This window comes from Stenella coeruleoalba, assembly GCF_951394435.1.
Source record: "Stenella coeruleoalba genome assembly, chromosome: 9".
Lineage (NCBI taxonomy): Eukaryota > Metazoa > Chordata > Mammalia > Artiodactyla > Delphinidae > Stenella > Stenella coeruleoalba.
The window spans coordinates 87,064,176-87,083,081 of NC_137155.1; the positions used below are offsets into that span (position 1 = coordinate 87,064,176).

Sequence of the window (18,906 nt, forward strand, 5' to 3'; positions counted from 1 at the left end):
GGTTGATGGTTATTTTCTCTTCAGAACTTTGAAGCTATCATTCTCCTGTGTTGTGGATTCCATAGCTGCTATTGAGAAACCTGATATCTACTTGTTGTCCTTTGTAAATTATCTACCTTTCTCCTCTGCCTGTTTTTAAGATCTTCTCTGTCTTTGATATTCTTTGGTTTTACTAAAATATATCTGGGTATGACTTTCTTTTTATGTATCTATTCTATCTTGGACTCTATCTGTGGATTCATGTCCTTTCATCAGTTTTGGGAAATTCTCAGCCTTTGTGTCTACAAATATTGCCTTTTTTTTTTCTGTTTTCTCCTTCTGGAACTCCAATTAGATGTGTTATATTTTCTCATTATATCTTCCATGTAGCTGACCTCTCTTTCAAATTTACTGCCTTGTCTCTATGCATTATAGTCTGAGCATTTCCTTCAGACTTAATTCTCTCTTCACCTGCATATATTCTGCTGTTTACTTCATCCACTGAGTTATTAATTTCAATAATTATATTTTATTTATAAAGGTTCTAATTTATTTTTTTGAAATATGCCTTTTTTTGAATTTTATTTTATTTATTTTTTTATACAGCAGGTTATTAGTTATCCATTTTATACATATTAGTGTACGTGTGTCAATCTCAATCTCCCAATTCAACCCACCACCATCTCCCCCGCCCCCCGCCACTTTCCCCCATTGGTGTCCATACATTTGTTCTCTACATCTGTGTCTCTATTTCTCCACTTTGCAGAAATCCCAAGGCTTAATTTTCTAATCCCAGTGCTGGTATTGACATTTTTCCCTCAAGGCAATCGTAGCCTTTCCATTTGTTTAAACTGCTCATCATTCCAAATTTAGTTGTTTTCATTTTCCATTTTTGGCACATGGGGATACCACTTATTTCTTGTATGTCAGTGATGTATTAAAACTATGTTTGAAATTTATCCAGGTTCTAGTCATCTCGTAGTGGGAGAGTCATTCTGTCTAGTCCATCATAATCTTAGCTGTGAAAAGCATTAGAAAAATTTTAATCTATATCAGTTGAAGGTTGTAACTTTGGAAGAAAAAAGAAGTGAGAAACAAATAATAAGCCATGTAGATGTGCTGAATAACAGGATTTGGTTTCTTGGACCATGACTGTATCATGTGTCTTTTTCTAGAAAGAGAGACAGCAGAACAGATGAAGAAAAGTTAGTTATAAATGGGGCTAAAATGGCTTGAACCAAATTCACCCTAAAGAGCAAAAAAGAAAAATGTCATCTTATAACTGACTACTTAAAATAAGTCACATTTTCATGAGATGATATGCTTCTTGAGAATAAAGACTATATTTCTCCCATACTACTCAGGGCCCCAACATAGGATACGTACTTATGTACTCTGGGGGATCCAAGACTGCTATATTAAAAAGATCTTTAAAGGTTATGTAGTTTAACATCTTAAATTTACAGACAAATAACTTGGATAACAGTTTTAAGCAATTTATCCTGAGGTCACACAGCTAGTATAGCAGATCGTGGGAGTAGACCCCAAATCTCCTGACTCCAGGCCACGCGTGTGTATTACACCACACTATATCATTGAATTGAGTCAGTATGAATTGTTCAAGTGTGTGGCACTGCATACCAAAAAGAAGGGGGAAAATCCTCTCTTTGAACTAGTTGTTTTTCTTCTTTTCCTTTTACAGAACTGATGACTTCATACATAACCTTGTTTGCTGAAAGAAGCACATATTTTCTATGAATATAAACACTCTATTGTATATTTTTAAAAAACAGTTTGCACCGTAAGCGCAAATTTTTAAAAAATTTTTTTGGTAATAGTTCAACTCCTAATCTCAGTGGTTAAGGATACTGCCCAGGAGTAAGCAAGAAATAGAACTTCAGTTAGAGATCAGGAAAGAGCTGATTTGTGCATAAGAATCAAGGTGTCTCAGACAGAGACATAAATAGCAAAGAGGTGAAGAGGGAAAGAAAGAGCTGTACATGTGTGAGGTGGTCAGGCTGGGACCTAAAATTCTAAAAGATGGATATGCTTAGCAGATTTGGGGGAAGTTCTGAAGAGGTGAAGACTCAGTGTACACTGTCTTTGTCTATTTTCTACCTCCCTTCATGGTGAGGCTGAGTAGAACTGAACTGGAGTTTCCTTAGTGATTCTTTAGTAAAAGGCTGCCACATGGTCGAGGGTTTGCTTGTAGCACTATGAACTCTCATTTGACCATTAGGTACTCACTTGTTTTACACAATACTAGGAATCCAAGAGAACATGTACAGGGCATCTTAATTTCCTTCCCCAGTAACAGAAATGAGCTATGGAGGCAGGGTAGGGAGGATGTATAGGATAGATGCAGCTGGGCTGAGTAGAGCAAGGACCCATGAAGGACAGGTGTATGTATATATAGGTGAGGAGAGCTAGAGATGTAAGTAACATAATGACAACTCTGGAAGTCCAAGAATAGACATAAGACTTTCCCACAGCTCACAGCCAGGATTAGTAACAGATCATCTAGAAAGAAACTACCCCTGTTTTACTACTTAAATAGTCCCATTGGGCCACTGATGGACATAGCAGGGAATGATAAAAGATGGGGCAGATACACATAGAGAGGGTGTGGTCAGAGTGGATATGGGGGGACTAGTCAGGAGGTAACTGCAGCCAAAGTGAAATGATACCATCTTGAATAACAAAAGGGTTGTAAGTACAGTCAAAAGGATATCTGAATGTTCTAAGAGAACACTACATAAAATTTTGGTGCCGTAAACTTGAAAGAAATGTCTGATTACATAGGAAACACAAATTACAAAAACCGACTTAAGAAGAAAAAGGAAACCTTAGTAGACTGGGTTGCACCAGGGGTGAGAGGTGGGATTGAAAGGGTAAAAAGTATGTAAAAATGTCTACCCTCTAAAAAGTTCCAAGCTAGAATGATTAATCAAAAGAATGCTATCAAACACTCAGGGGACTTCCCTAGTGGTCCAGTGGCTAAGACTCTGCACTCCCAGTGCAGGGGGCCCGGGTTCTATCCCTGGTCGGGGAACTAGATCCCACATGCCTTAACTAAAAGATCCCATATTCCGCAACTAAGACCCGACACAGCCAAATAAATTAATTTTTTTTAAAAAAAGAAAAAACATTCAGAGTGCAGGTAATATCTATGATATTCACATTATTCCAAAGCATCAGAAAAGAAGGCATTTTCCCAATTCATCTTACAAGGTTAGAATAACCTCAGGACCAAAATCTTCCCAAGAATCATTCAAAACTGTAGAACAGCCTCTTAAAAATTATAAACTAAAAATTATAAATAAAATATATAACAACTGATTCTAATGGCATATTTGTAAACCACAGTGCGCCCAAATATGTTTTACTTCAGAAATTAAAAGATAAATACTAGAATATCTATAAAGTGATCAACCAATGAATTTTATTAATAGAATAGAAGATTAAAAAGAGCAGAAGGTCAGGAGCCAGTCATTATAGCAGAAATCAGAGGCTGAAGAAGCAGCCAGGGGGTCCAGTCAAAACAGGTGAAAAGGGTTATTCCACGCAAACAACAGGGACAGTGAGAAAACTAAAGTATACGGGTTGAGTCGGTAAATTAGACATTTGGTGATCTTTCCTGTTGTTTTTTCTTTTTCCCTTAGGGGTCCTTCAACTACAACAGGAAGATCCTTCCTAGCACAAATAATTCAAGCTGTTTAGTATTCCCCATGAGGTTCCCATTGGTGTGCTACCAGTACAGCTGGAATTAAAAAAAAAATAGTAATATCTAATAAAATCACAGATTTCTTTGTGAAGTTGGCTGGTGATGAGAAGTCACATTAGCCCAGAGATTATACCCATGAGATGTTAAGATCTCTAAGGAGAACTCAGTAGATCAACAGACATTTGGGTTAGATGTCCAGAGTGGGCTTTGGCTACAGGTGGCCCCGAGGAGGAAATCTGCCCTCGTCACTCACTCGGTGACCTTGAGTCATTTACTTCAACTCTCGAGTCTATATTCCCATCTGTAAAATGGAGATAACGTGACATATCTCTCAGGGTTGTTATGAGAATTAAATGAGATAATGAAAATGAAGAAGTTAGAACAAAGTCTGGCCCGTAGTAAGGCATAGTAGCCCTTATCTTACATTGATTATTATTGTATTTGTTGAAACTGAGGCCAATCGCCAACCGCTTCATTACACATGCTTTCTCCTCTGACCACCGGAGAGCACATCAACATTGCCCTTCCCAAGTGAGAAATGCCCTTAAGTTCTGCAGCCTGAGACCTCAGGAATGCTCTGGTTAAGCCACTCTTCGTGAATTTTGTCAGAAGAGCAAACCAACCTTCTTGAAAGGCATAAGCAAAGTGCCTGCTTTCCTCCTGATATGTTAGTTCAGCAAGGAGTGGGCAGGATATAAGTTAGTGATTGAATATAAAATTATATATAAATATCGAGATACACTAGGTTTCTGGCATTAGGAAGCAAGGTAATTTGAGGTATTAACTTTCTTTTCCTTTTATATTTTAGAATAGTACTTCTTTGAAGTACTATTCTATACATATTTTCATTTTTTCCTGAAAATAACACTGTGAAGTACACAGGACAAAGTACATTTTACCTGTTTAACTGGTGTGAAAATTGAGGCTCTGGAAAGTTTAGTGACTCCTTCAAAGCCAAAGAGATATTTGGTGTCAGAATTTGAACTGCCACCCAGATCTTAAGACATCATGTACAGGAATGCTCTTTTGTTTCTTTCTTTCCCTCCCTCCATCCTTCCCTTTTTATTTCCTTCCCTCCCTTCTTTTCTTCCTTTCTTCTTTTCTCTTCTTTCCCTTCCCCCAGCTCCTCCCCCTTTTTCTTCATCATGCAATATTTCACATATATATATGTCTGATCTAAATAAAATGAATGCCCATTAACCCACCATTCAGCTTAAAAAATATACTACCAACACTTCTGAAGCCCCATGCATTCCACCCCCTACTGTAATCACTATCCTGGATTTTGTAGTTATCGTTACCTTTTCTTTCCAGTTTTATCATGTTATCACTTATGTTTCCCTACAAATATCGATATTGCTTTATTCTGCATATTGATGAACTTTCTGTAAATGGAATCATACTGTCTGTATTCTTTTTGGCTAATATGCATCTGAGATTCAATCCTGTTGATGTGTATAACTGTAGCTCATTTTCACTGCTTTAGAATATTCCATTGTATGAATATACTGCACTTTATTCATCTGTTCTCCTACTGATGGGCGTTTGGGTTGTTTTCAGTTATGTGTTATTCTAAACGAAACTGCATACAACTCCAGTTGCACATGTGCAAGAGTTCTTCCAGTGAAATTACTGACTCATGGAATGTACCTACCTACGTTTTAGTGGCTAATGCCAAATTGTTTTCCAAACTGATTGTACCAATTCCCATAAGCATATGAATTCCAATTAGTCCCCATTTTCATCAACCTGGAATTGTGAGAAATCTTAGCCCATTTCACACCTTGTGCTCAGATCTTGGATTCTAAACACCACTCTCTAATAAAAGGAACCAGAGTTCCTTGGGGAAATAGTTGATTACAGGGCCAAGGCAGGTAATATATAAGATGAGACTAGAACATCTTTTGCCAGAAAGTAAGAACATGCTCCAAAAACAAAACAAAACACAGGGGCAAAGTAACTCCTAAGTGCCAGAGCTGGAACAATTTGAGCAGCAAAACATATAATTATAGTATTAGATTATAATCCATAAATAAATGAGTCCACACTGATAAAAATAATAAATGAAATAAATAAATGGTAGAGATGGGACAACTCTTCCTTACGGTAGAACTTGAATTAATAAATGTAAAAGGAAAGAGAAAAATATAAAATCACCATGAAATACCACAATAATAACTGTTGTAGCCAAATTGCATCAATAGATGATAAAACTAGTGGGTAAAAGTTTGAGGAGAAATAAAGTTTCATGACTTCAAAAGATCTCCCCCAACATACTTATTAATTACCAAGGGAAAGATGTAATTTTATGGTGGAGAAACTTGACAGAAACCATGTTAACCAAGTGATCAGGGTTAATACCACCAATAATAAAATATATCAACATCATGAACCCTGTGATATGATGCAGTGAAGAGAACACAATATTTCATGGTATTCTCACCTAAACTGCAGAACTGAGTTCAATCATGAAAAAACATTAGGCAAACTCAAATTGAGAGACATTTGGCAAAATCATCTACACTCTTCAAGAATATCAAGGTCATGAAGGACAAAGAAAGACTGAGGAGCTATTGCAGACCTCAGGGCACCAAGGATAACTAACAACTAAATGCAATGTGAGATCCTAGATAAGATGCTGGAATAGAAAAGGGACATTAGTGGGAAATTAGTGGCAAAATTTGTATAAGGTCTTCAGTTTAGCTAGTAGTACTGTACCAATGTTAATTTCCTGATTCTGACGATTGTAGTATGCTTATGTCAGATGTTAACATTAGGGGAAGCTGGGTGAAGGATACATGAAACTCTGTACTATTCCAGCAACTTTTCTATCAGTCTAAATTTAGTTCGACATAAATTTTTCACCAGTCCAAAGTTGTAAAATTGGTAACTAAGTATGGAAAGAAATAGGTGTCATAAAGGTAGGAAGTAGAATATCAGCTGTATGCCTGATAAAGTTGTTGGATAATGTGGCTCAAGTATGAGGCAACAATAAGCTTCTTAATACCATCCCCAGACCTAGACAGACTGACTATCCACCCAGACAGGCGGCACTAGACCCTGAGGTCTATCGGGCAAAGGCAGTGGCTTTACAAATAAGATCATTCATGCACTTTCTCTCTGAAACAAGCCAATTGCAGGAATCTGTCCACATGTGTCTGTTTCTAAAGCCAGTGTTCTTAAGAAAAAAAAAAAAAAAACAGTTTGAGATATAATTTATATACCATAAAAGTTACCCATTTTTAGCATATAATCCAAATGAGTTTCAGCGAGTTTAATACAATTGTGCAACTATCACCACATCCAGTTTTGGATTCTTGCTGGAAGTCTACTCATTTCTTAACATTGCTCAGACTTTACCTCTTCCATTATGTATCTATAATTCTCACATCCCTGCCAACTCTTCTCACCCCCAGCCCCTCCCCACACACACTTAAGAACTCCCCCTCCCCCATCCAACCAAAACACCCTGTGAGTCCTCAATGATTGCACTTGCACATGTATTTGTTGGACCGTGATTCATAGTTCATGAGTTGGTTTTGCTCTTACTGGGCCATGCTCCTGGAGGATAAAGATCATGTTTCATGTATCTTAATATCTCTTGCTCCTGGCACAGCTTATGGTAGGCATTAATAATATTGTTAATTCTCTTCCTTCATTCAATGAATAATTGGTTACTTTTTGGATTGATTTGCTGGTTGGGACCAGACCTGTGCATTTCTGAAGGTTTTACTTATTTTCTCCTTCTTCCTTTTCCTTTTTTTGTCCTTCTTTGTCACCCATTTTAGAGAAGGTAGAGAAGCAACAAAGCATAAAGAAATATATGTGTTTAGGCAAAGAGGAATATATATATATATAAAGCAACAGTTACCAGTTTTGGATAAAAAATGAAATATTTACCATAATATTTTGTTAAAAGTTGGTCCGTTATTAATATTTTGCCTAATATAACTGACTTTGAATCTGAGAACATAGGTTTTTTCCTAATGGTCCTAAAAATAATTTTCAACAGTAGGGAAGTTTTAGCAAGCTATAGCTGCTTGGCCTTTATATAATTGCTTAAAGTTTCGAAGGTGAAGAAATGTAGGTCATTTGGCATTGCAGTTCTCTGCTCCAGCTGTCACTGAATAATCATGGATCACAACAACCAGAGTTTCAGCCCATCATCTCTCCAAGAACCATCAAGTGTTAGAGCCTCTGCCATTACTCGTAAGTCTAATAACAGTCTACAGAACACCACGTATGAGAATAGCCTTTCTTGCTAATTTTTATATCCTGTGGCTACTGACAGGAGACTTACCTGTTCCTCTTATCTGACCTCACAGAGAGATGATGGCAGAGACTAGTTAGGAGACTCAACTGGCATAAAGAGACCAACACTCCAGTGGCCGGAAGTCACTGATGGTTATCAAACTGGTAACAAATTCTGTACTCTCATTATTCTTTACTTGAAAACTCACTAATAAGTGAAGGCAGTCAAACTATTTTCTAAATTTATTTAATAAGGATTCTGTACGGATTTAAATGGGGAATATAAAGAACTTTGTCTCATTCAAGCTGGAGTAACAGTCTACAGGTAAAGTAGCTTCTCTCTTCTAGGTACAAAATAGTACCTAGAAGTAGCTAGAAATGACAGATCTCAAAGCTACCATAGAACATTCTGGTAAAAAAATTCTGGGACCTCAGGTAGCCTCCAAAATGTTTATTATACATGGAAAAGATATTTTATATGACAGGGCTTAGTTTAGAAGCTGAAAATGATTTCATCTGTAAACAGATTATCTTTTGTCCGCTATTGTGATTTTTTTATACTATTTTAGATTTCTTTATTTTTCCTTGTGTATTTTTTAAATCCCTTAGGCTTCATGTTAGCTCACTAGCATTTGTGGCCTGGCACCTGTTTTGACTACGTAATCATGTGTCTTTCCCTACATAGTGCAGACCCTGAAGCCTTATCTGCTAGGACCAGCCTTCCGCTGCCCTAGGAGGGCCTCCCAGTTGCTTGCTATATCTGTTTTTCCCCAGAAGAAAACAAGAGAAAATTAACAAGGTTGATTTTACTCTCTACATAAGAAATTATATTGGGCCCTTAATCTATTGTTGAGACTATTGTTAAAGTTAAAATTTACTGAGCTCTTTCCATGTGTTAACTTATTTAAACAATATAGCTTTATGAGGTAGATAACCTTACCATGGCCCATTATACAACAGAAGAAATAAGGCAAGGGTGTTAAAAAAAAAAATTTGCCCAAGATCATATGGTTAGTACTGGACTGGAACCCAGGCGGACTGGCCCCAAAGCCCACACTCTTAACCCCTGCGCTACTGAATTTCCTTTGAACCTCCAAATCATGTTTTCCCCCCGCTGGACAACAACTAATCCCCAGGAACACACTTACATTAGAGATTCAGCCTGGGAATTAGGAAAATTGGGTTCTTATTCTGCGCTTTAACTACCTGGAAAGGAAGAGCATTCTAGGTAGGGAAAATGTTTGTGCCAAGGTCTAATGGCCATAGGGAAGAGGAAAGAAGGCCAATACCAGGGACAGTGGGAAGCTATTGCAGTGTTTCAAGCTGGGGGAAGGAGGGGGTTAGCTGTACCATGATCACAAAGATCACCCTGCCTGGCTAAAAGAGAGCAAAAGTGGATTCAGGAAGATTTGTGAGGAAGCTACTGAGAAAATCCATGCAAGAGGTGATGGTAGTTTGGGCTAGGGTACTGGTATAGTATGGGGGGTGGGGCAGGGAGGATGGAAAAAAGGTATCTTCTTGGGACTTCCCTGGTGGTCCAGTGGTTAAGAATCTGCCTTCCAGTGTAGGGGACACGGGTTCGATCCCTGGTTGGGGAACTAAGATCCCACATGCCTGGGACAACTAACTACTGAGACTTCACGCTCTGGAGCCCCCGTGCCACAACTAGAGTGAAGCCCGTGCGCCGCAACAAAGATCCCGTGTGCTGCAACTAAGACCCAGCACAGCCAAATAAATACTAAAAAAAAAAAAAAGAGAGCGAGAAAAGGTATCTTCTTGATTGAAACTGATTCTGATTAGATTATATATAGAGCCTTTAACAAAACATTCCAGAAATTACACTTCCAAATATGTGTTACTGCCTTAAAAGTGTCATATTGGTAGGTTATACACCCATTTTAATGATGCTGCATGGCTCTAAACAATTTTGTAAAGCCTCTTTTAGAAATTCCTTTAGAACCAGGTTATAACCAAACCAGAAAAACAGACTTATTGCTCTCTATATAGTCATACTTTATAAATCCCCAAAGCTAAGGAACTATGTGTAATATTGTTAACTTTATGCAGGCTTTATGAGAACTTCCTTTTATGAGTTTGACCTTCCAAGGCATACAGTGAGGACACTTTGGTAAGAAAACTAGCAAATGTTAGGCAGGGGTGAACAAAAGCTAAGTTGTCTGATTCTTTATCAAAGAATGAGGATATATTCTTTTGGCAAAGAGGGAGCCAACTTGGGAAATCCAGAGGCAGAAGAAATCCTTGGACAGTCAGGAGGGAATTTTTTTTTTAAGGGAGCAGATAACCAATAGATCTTAGGAGACTGACAACAAATTTCTCACAGAAAAAAAAAAAAAGAAGAATGAAGTTATAGCCATCCGTTTTTAGAAGTAGGAAGCATAGTGGGGAGAGTTCAAATTTCAGAACCAAGTCAAACTCGGACTCTCTAAGTAGCTGTGCAGGTTTGCACAGATTGTCTCTGTGCCTTACTTTCCTCATCTGTAAATTGGAGACACATATGCCAGCAGTTTTGTGAGGTTTTATTAATTGAGCCCTGATTTCCAACCCCTCCCTCAATTTCTTTCACCTCAATACCTTTTCTTCAGGTTGAAAAGCAGGAAACTCTGGGGGTAGCAGGGGTGAAGGGGCTACCCTACAGGAGCTTTCAGGCTTCCCTGGCTTTCTTAGCTCTGCAATTCCAGGCCACAGAGAAAAGAATGCCTGGCGACTTTATCAGCCTCTCTGCAGAGAAGGCCAGCAGCCAGTACCTTTGGTTCAACAGACATTCCCAGAGCACCCTGTCATTTAAGGAAAGCAGCAGCCCATTTACGTCCCTGAATCTTTCAAAGAAACTGAAACAACCTCAACGCCCAAGAGTAGGAAACTGGTTGAATTGTGAGACATAATACCCAAAGGCACAGTCACCTGATGGAATTTTAATCGAAGAAGAATATTAAATGACATGAGGAGATGTTCATAATGAATTAAGTAAATATTGCCATGAACCAGTATATATACTACAGATTCCTGTCTTTTTTTTTTTTTTTTTTCCTTTCTCTTTCTTCCCTTTGCGGTACGAGGGCCTCTCATTGTTGTGGCCTCTCCCATTGCGGAGCACAGGCTCCAGACGTGCAGGCTCAGCGGCCATGGCTCACAGGCCCAGCCACTCCACAGCATGTGGGATCCTCCCGGACCAGGGCACGAACCCGTGTGTCCCCTGCACCGGCAGGCGGACTCTCAACCACTGCGCCACCAGGGAAGCCCGGATTCCTGTCTTTTTAAAATAGTTGATTTATAGGGAAAAAATAGAAGGAAATAAAAATTAACAATAAATTCTAAGTGGTAGGAATGTAGGTGTTTAAAATTTTTTCTTTTCTAAGCCTTATGCAATAAACATAATATTTTTAATATAAAGTATAATACATAAATCTGATATAGCATTTGAAAAACAACTCCACAAGGAGAAATTATGACAACTTCATTCACCCCTTGATGCTCCACGTTGTACAGTAGGGAAATTTCATATAGTTCAGACTTCCCAACACCAGAGGCTCCCAGCCCCGCAGTGCATCTGTACTCTCTTTGGCATTCACATCTTGACAGTCACCTCTCTGGGTGGCAGCAAGATAACTAAGGAAATTCCTGTCCTGTAATCTCTGCAGGAGGCCAGGTCTCCATGTGAATAGAGAGCAGGGAAAGGGGAGGAAAGCACAAGGCCTAGACTTTCTTGAGTTCTTAAAACAAGAGTACGTGTAAGTAGTTAAAACACTTTACATTTATCATTACTGTAGTTAAGAATAACTACCATTTACTGAACACTTTCCTTGTGCCAGGTACATCCTGCATTATCTCATTTAATTTTCACAATGGCCACTTAGATATTATCCCTATTTCACAGATAAAGACACAGGCTGAGGTCAGACAACGTGCCAAAGTTCCCAGTGCAAGGAAGTAGCAGACGTAAGGTGTTTCAGAGATTGAAAAACTATTTCAACATGGCCTCAGTTATTCTTTGCACTACTCTGTGAGATGAGCATTCTGTTTTAACTTGTAAAATGAAGGGACAGATGGCTTCAAAGTCTCTTCTAAGGTTCTACATGGCTGATCCCAAAGGGCATTTCCAGTTTTTGGTTTCAGTAGAGGGGTCGTGTACTGAATAGGTCAATAGGTGGGAGCCAAACACTTTGGGCCTGTTACACTAGATTACGGGGAGCATATTTTAATCTGACCCTGAAAGACGGTAGCGTGTGGTGGGAGGCTAGATACTAGCAGCAAACAACCAGATCATGACGATAAGATTGTCAAGGAGACAATCTGTAAAGGGGATATAGGATCAACTACTTTCTGGAGTTTGCTGGAGGGAAGGAGAGAGCCAAGGCAGAATAGCCTAGGTCTCTGGATGATGTTTTGATGCAAGGTGGACCAGCTCAACCCTACCTGCAAAGGCCCTGTGTAAATAGCTGTGAAATTTAGGCCTAGTATGTAGGCTTTCATAAAATTGTATTTTATTCAGGTCCTGAATAAGACAATCTGCTACTAATCCTTAAAGTACTATATGTGTTAACATTGACTTTTTGATACACTCACATAACAGAAAGAAAGACAACATGGCTATAATACTTTACTGCATTTTCATTTTTTATTTGGATGAAAGTGGGACTATACCAAAAGTTGTCTGAAGTAGTGAACTGAGACCCTGAGTTATTTTCATACTATCTATACTGTTTGCTACATCAGAAGTAAATTTTCATGACTGGTCTCAATGGAAATAAGTTTTCAAATTAGTAATCTTGATTTAAAAAAATATTGCTTTTGTGTGTGTGTGTTAGGGGGGAGCAAGAGGCAGCAGGAGAGGAAGCATTTTCCCCAGAATTATGAATTAGCAACCTTGGATCCTTGCCCAGGCTCTGCCCCCAACCAGCTAAGTAATTCTAAATAAACTTCTTAAATTTCAGATTCCTCACCTGTACAAGGAGATTCTAAAAGGCAGGTGATGTTTGATGTTGTTAATGTTCTATGTGACAAACCAGCATTCCACAGGTATACATAACAGTAAAACAAAATCCAGTGAGCCCTTAAGTCCAGAAAAGTATCGCTAAATGCTATAAGACTGACACTTGTCTTTATCCTGTCTTTATCCTCCAGAGTATGGATGGTGGGCACTCTAAGTAGGAAGCTTTGATGTTACACTAGCAGAAAAGGTTTCCCTTCACTTTGTCCTCACCTGGTACAGAGAAAAGGAAGAGGAAGTGGGTAAGAGTATAGGATTTGGAAGCTGCATTCTTGGGAGTCAAGACCAGAAGCTGCCTCCTCCAGTTGCTCTGACCTGACCTGTAGTTAATCCCACACAAGTTTAATTTGACTGTCCCTAGATGGTACCTATCACCTGCTGGGATCTGTCAGGCCTTGGATTTGTGCTCTCCCAGAAGTAAGGGTCTGTTCTTTGACATCCTAGGAGGAATTGTTATGCTCTAAGAAGGATAAAGGAAATACAGAACTAACTACCAATGCTTACATCTTAACGAATTCAATACATAATGTGTCACAGGGTTAAAAATGTGGAAATTAGCTTTTCAAATTTATGTTTAATTATTCTGAGGACCTGCTTGGCCATCACGTATCTACTGGACTTGTTATGAGGATGAAATAGGAAAAACTCAAAAGAGGATACTAAACACTAGGTAGGACAGCTTTTAGAAATCAAGAAGCAGAATTTCCCATGTGGTCAGGCAAACAAACCAATCCTTATCATTTTCACACCCACCCAAAGGTTCTGACACTTTATGCTTCAAAGGCTTGTGTGGTAGTTCAATCCTACTTGAAGAAGCTTACGAGGCCCTGTGCCCAGCTTCGAGTATTTTCATAGATTTCCCTTGTTCAGTAACTGTGGCCCCCCAATTTATCATTCTCATATCACTCCATCCTCTCTTCGTCTGTTCTATAAGGTTTTAGTGCCTTCCATGTTCACTGTTCTTCCCCCAACCAAAATAATCTTGGGGGATTGCCTAAGGGGAAATCCCTATAAAATTATCAACACTAGGAGAGAGTGAGGACGAGTTACTGCCCATAAATCGGGCACTTTAAAGGCTTTTGCTTTAATCACCGTTTAGGACTTAAAACCATGAGGAAAGCAGGCGCTTTCCTCCGCGAGGAGTGCCCACCTTCATCCGCCGGCTGCAGTTTCCCAAGAGTAAAGGAAGGCATCACCTCATCACTTCCAAGATTCCGTCGACCCTTCTCTACGTTGGCAGGTATTTCCTTCACGACGCCAAACACTTTCTAACACCTAGACCGCTTAAGAGCTCCTGAAGTTTTCCAATTGCCGTGGCGACGCTCCCGGCTTTGTTTTTCTACTTCCCTAGGCAGAAGCCCGCCCACTAGCGTCAAAGCTAGCTCCTCACTGGTCCGAAAGTGTGCTCGTCTCCTCAGCAAGCCATTCAGAGCCTTACTTTCTACGCCGGGGATTTGAAAAACGGAAAAGACCTCGACCTGTTCCTGGGAGTAGGGTGGGGCTGTGAATGAGTGACAGCTTGACCCTCCAATAGTCAGAGCCATAGGACCTGCCCCTTGTGGCTCCGGGGCTAGAAAAGAGAGTCGATGCCGGCAGCAGTGATGAGTGTTGGGAGGTATTGGCGGGTTGGCGGTTCCGAGGAGCGGTTGCTGCTGGTGGCCTTTTTGCAGGTGAGTGGTTTTAATATTGCTGTTGCGAACGTTTCCATTTCTCAATGATGTGGTGGTTTATTTTGGCGTGCGGGAGGGCCAGTTCCTTTCCTCCCCGGGTTCAGTCCACCCCTCAAGCTCCGACCCTCACTTGTCCCCCAGGTCCCGCTCAGCTGTCCCTTTGTCAGAATAAGACTCTCTGGTCTGACAGCCGAAAGGAGGATTCCGCTTGGTAGAGGTACCTTGACGGCAAGAATAAACAGGAATTGAAGGGAGTGATGAACTCAACTCCCCTGGACGTCTGAGGCACGGGGTGACAGAGCCCCGTAAATAGTAGGGCTCCCACTGGGAGGGAGCTCGGTGTGTTTTCAGGGCTGTGCCACTATATTGAGGGCCATGGCAGACCTGGCCCTAAAAGTCTCAGTAGACAGAAAAAACTTGAACGTCATGAAAGGAGAAAGGTGAATATCTGCAATGGTTTATGGAGGGTTCTAGTCTGGAGCTAAATCACAGGTTCTTCGAACCACTACAAATGAAAAAATAAGTGTATTTCTTCTCCTTTCGAAGGGATGGGGGCCGTATTACTGGAGAAGGACAACAGAAATGTGTAATGGAAGTGAAGTTCACAGTTAACGTTTTAAGGATAATTGGTTGTTAGTTAACTTATTGTAACTCTCATTCCCCTACCACCTCCCTTCCAAATTATGGAGGCTTTATAGCTTGTGAGTGGTACCAGAATGTTAACTGACTGAATGCACACTTTTGGGGAAAAAAATCAAATGCTATCTTTCACCAGTAGCTATTAGGGTTTTCTATAATGAAAGCAGAACACATGTCATTTTGTCTTTTATTTTAAAACTGTCTTCCCTGAGGCCAGGGGACTAGGTTTGATCCATCTTTGTGTTCCTGTAGCACCTCACACACCACAGATGCTACTCAATTGTGGTGGGGTTGAGAGAAGCATAATTCAAACAAATGGTGTCGTGGAAGGAGCTCTGAGTTGGCAGTCAAGACACCTGGGTTTTAGTCTTGAAGCTATTTGTGTGATCTTAAGTCATTCAGTTCTCTGTCTCTTAATTTTCGCATCTTTAAAAAGTGGATGTCGCATTGGATTATTTCCAAGGTCCATGCCTGTGTTCAAAGTCTGTTTTAAACTAAAGATCCTTAGACGTTTTCTAACACAAGTACATCAGCAAAATCTCATTGCAGTAAATTCCTAACCAGTCTGTTAGCAAATAAAAGTTCCCAGCTACAACAGTAGTACCTGTTCTTTTGTGTCCATATTTAAACCAAACCAAGTGGATCATTGTAGAAAATTTGGCTGCTGTTCAGAATGAACATTGTACAGAAGTATAATGTGGCAGAAAATGTCATCCTTTATTCCATCACTCAGAGGCAACCACTGTTGGTGTCCGGGTAGATCTTTCAGTCTCTCTTCCTCTTTTGCCTCCTATGGTTGGTTGAAATTAAGTGGCATGTTTCATTTTAAGTAATGACATCTAAGTTCAGCCATGCCCTCATCTTTGTGTGTCTGGTGCCTAGAGCACAGAGGACACGCCAGTGTCTGAACTGTTAGGTCACTTGAACATCCTTGGAATGAAATCTGGTGTGAAGGGATATTTATATGGGGAAATAGGACTAAAAGTATCACTTAATAACAAAACTCTTTAACTGAAACTTGGCCACAAATATGGATAAAATATAGTTTATAAAATGTAAAATAAATGTTAGCCACTTCACTAAAGCATTTGGATTGTAGAATATTGCTTAGTATTTGGTATGCTTCTAGGACTGTATCTTACTGGCAACGCCTCTTTCCGGAAACACAACATTTGATTGCATTCCTACTTCACTGTCTAATTTAACCTTTTCTCCTTACTGCCACCCTCATTTTGCTTTTTTCCCAGCTTTTACTTCTGCTCATACCATCAGCAAGTCAGGATCACTCTCAAGGGCCTGAGGTCTGTGTCAGTGTTCATGTGTTAGTCAAAGTCTGCTCCATTCAACCCAGAATACCTCACACTCTTTGGTAGACCACTCCACCATAATCTCATTTAGTCTTCTTCATAGCCCCTTGAGAATAGTAATTAGATAGGAAGGAAGTGTCATGAGTGGGTGTTGTGCACATGGGTGATGCCACGCAGGCTGGAACAGGCCACATGCCCCAGGCACACACATATGTCATTACACATGTGTGTCCCTTTCCTGTGAAGAGGGGTCTACCTGCTATGGTTTGTTACCTTTGTAACAAGTGGTTAATAGGTATAAAGTTGGAGAATGACAGGGTAATAGTGTCTGGAAAACACCTGTAAGTAATAGCGTTTGCTCCTGGTAAAGAGTTGTTCTTATAATGCAAACACAAATGGAACAGTTCCCATAAAGCTTTAGGAAAAGTAATAGATTATGGAACAATAGGTACTTTGGGATATAGTCATGTTTGAACTTTTCGTAATGAGCTGGGCTTGGGTAAGGCATATTTTAAGACCCTAAGGAAATGAGCTCCAGATTTCATTTCCACTGTTCCTTTTTAATCTATCAGAGACACGGTTAACCTCTCTTTTTCCTATCCTCACATCTAGCCAGCCTATCTTTATAGAGTTAGATCCCTAATGCAGCGGAGGTTAAGAGCTGTTCAAAGGTATGTAGTGAGGATTTGGACCAGGGAAAACATCCAAGTGGTCTAGGGTAGGATTTGAATATTTAATATTTAAGGGTAAGCTTTGGCTCAAAGCAACTCTGGCTCTGCATGCCTTATTTTATATTACTTCAACATTATATCATTGATCACATTTCTTACTCAATTTTGGAAACAGTAAACAAACTAAGTGTTTAGACTGGACTTTATCCTATAATTTTCCCCACCTGTTCATGAGTTGCCATACTAGAGTATTAGACATTATTATTTTTCAAACACCTGAGGAAAGGAGGAAGCACTGTCCTAGGAGCATTGGTTTGGGAGAGAGGACGAGACTCAGTTATGGTGGGTGAGGGAGAGGTACGTAAAATTATATGGTTTAATGAGGAGCAGGTGTAGGAGGCAGCAGCAAGATTTTTAGCTACATTTGTTGATACTACCTAGAGATTCTGGAAGTATTGTAGAAGTAACCTCAGTAAACGCAATGGCCTGATATGTACCAGTCTCCTACCTACCTACCCACCCTCTCCATCCCTACCTTGCTAAAAGGATGCTAATCTTGAAACATAACTCGACTTTACGGTGACATTTATGGAAAGGATATTTTTTACCCTGTCGCCAATTTAGGTGGGAACAAATGCATATACGTGTATATATTTCAAAAGGTCTTTGAAAATATGAGTCACCTGCAAATTGTGTTTTCTTCAAATCGCCTATTTGTTTCTTTTTTGCCAAGGCAATTCCATAGCACCCATTCCTGAGCAGGTATACATTCACCTGAAGTGTGAAGCATTTATAAAGATGTCTAATAAAAGTAATGCATGTCAAAATGACAGATTATATTTTTGAAGTTGGTTAACAAGATGAATAATTTTTTCCCTCTTCTATCTTGAACCCATTATTAAATTCGATGAAGCAAAATAAACTACTCAGACTGATTTAAATGTGCTCAGTACTATCTTCTGTGAGGGATAAAAACAGTTATGAATGGGATTCCATTATTCAAGGCACTTGCAGTTCTGGCTAAGAATGAAAGCAGGTGATTTAATAATGTTGGGATTATCCCATGACAGGATACTTAAAGGTTCAAAATGCTGATGTGATTAGTAGATCTGAATAATCCCAGCTAGGCCAGGGTTTGGCAAACTAAGGCCTTCTGACCCACTACCTGTTTTTGTACAGTCCACAAACTATGAATGGTTTTTAATGGTTGAAATAAATGAAAGTATAACAATATTTCATGTGCATGAAAATTATATGAGATTCTAATTTCTTTGTCCATATGTAAAAGACAAAATGTTCCAATATGTTTATTGGAACACAGCCTTATTTATTCATACATGCATTGTTTATGGCTGCTTTCAGCAGAATTGAGTAATTGTAACAGAGACCACATAGCCCACAAAGCCTAAAAAATTTACTCTTTGGCCTTTTACAGAGAAAGTTGCCCCCACCTGAGCTAAGCTGGAGTGTCTTTCACATCATCGCCTTTACCCCTTTTCAAGAGCCATTATGCTTGTCCAGGTCTTCATTAAATGTTACCAGAATGGTTGCAAAAGCCTCACAAGTATTCACATCCCTGGTTTTCCCATCTCTCTTACTTGTAGGTGCTGCCTGATCCTCCTAAAATACACATTATTAACCCTTTAACGATGTCCCA

General features: G+C 39.5%; 1 protein-coding gene across 1 annotated transcript in view; it reads left to right on the plus strand.

Annotated features, from left to right (window-relative positions):
* The first annotated feature begins 14,515 nt into the window (after nt 1–14,515).
* BPGM (bisphosphoglycerate mutase) overlaps nt 14,516–18,906 on the plus strand; it is a 36,483-nt gene continuing 32,092 nt past the window's right edge. Inside the window, exon 1 of the mRNA XM_079932678.1 lies at nt 14,516–14,632. The gene's annotated coding sequence lies outside the window, so the exon portion shown is untranslated. The remainder of the gene's footprint in view (nt 14,633–18,906) is intronic.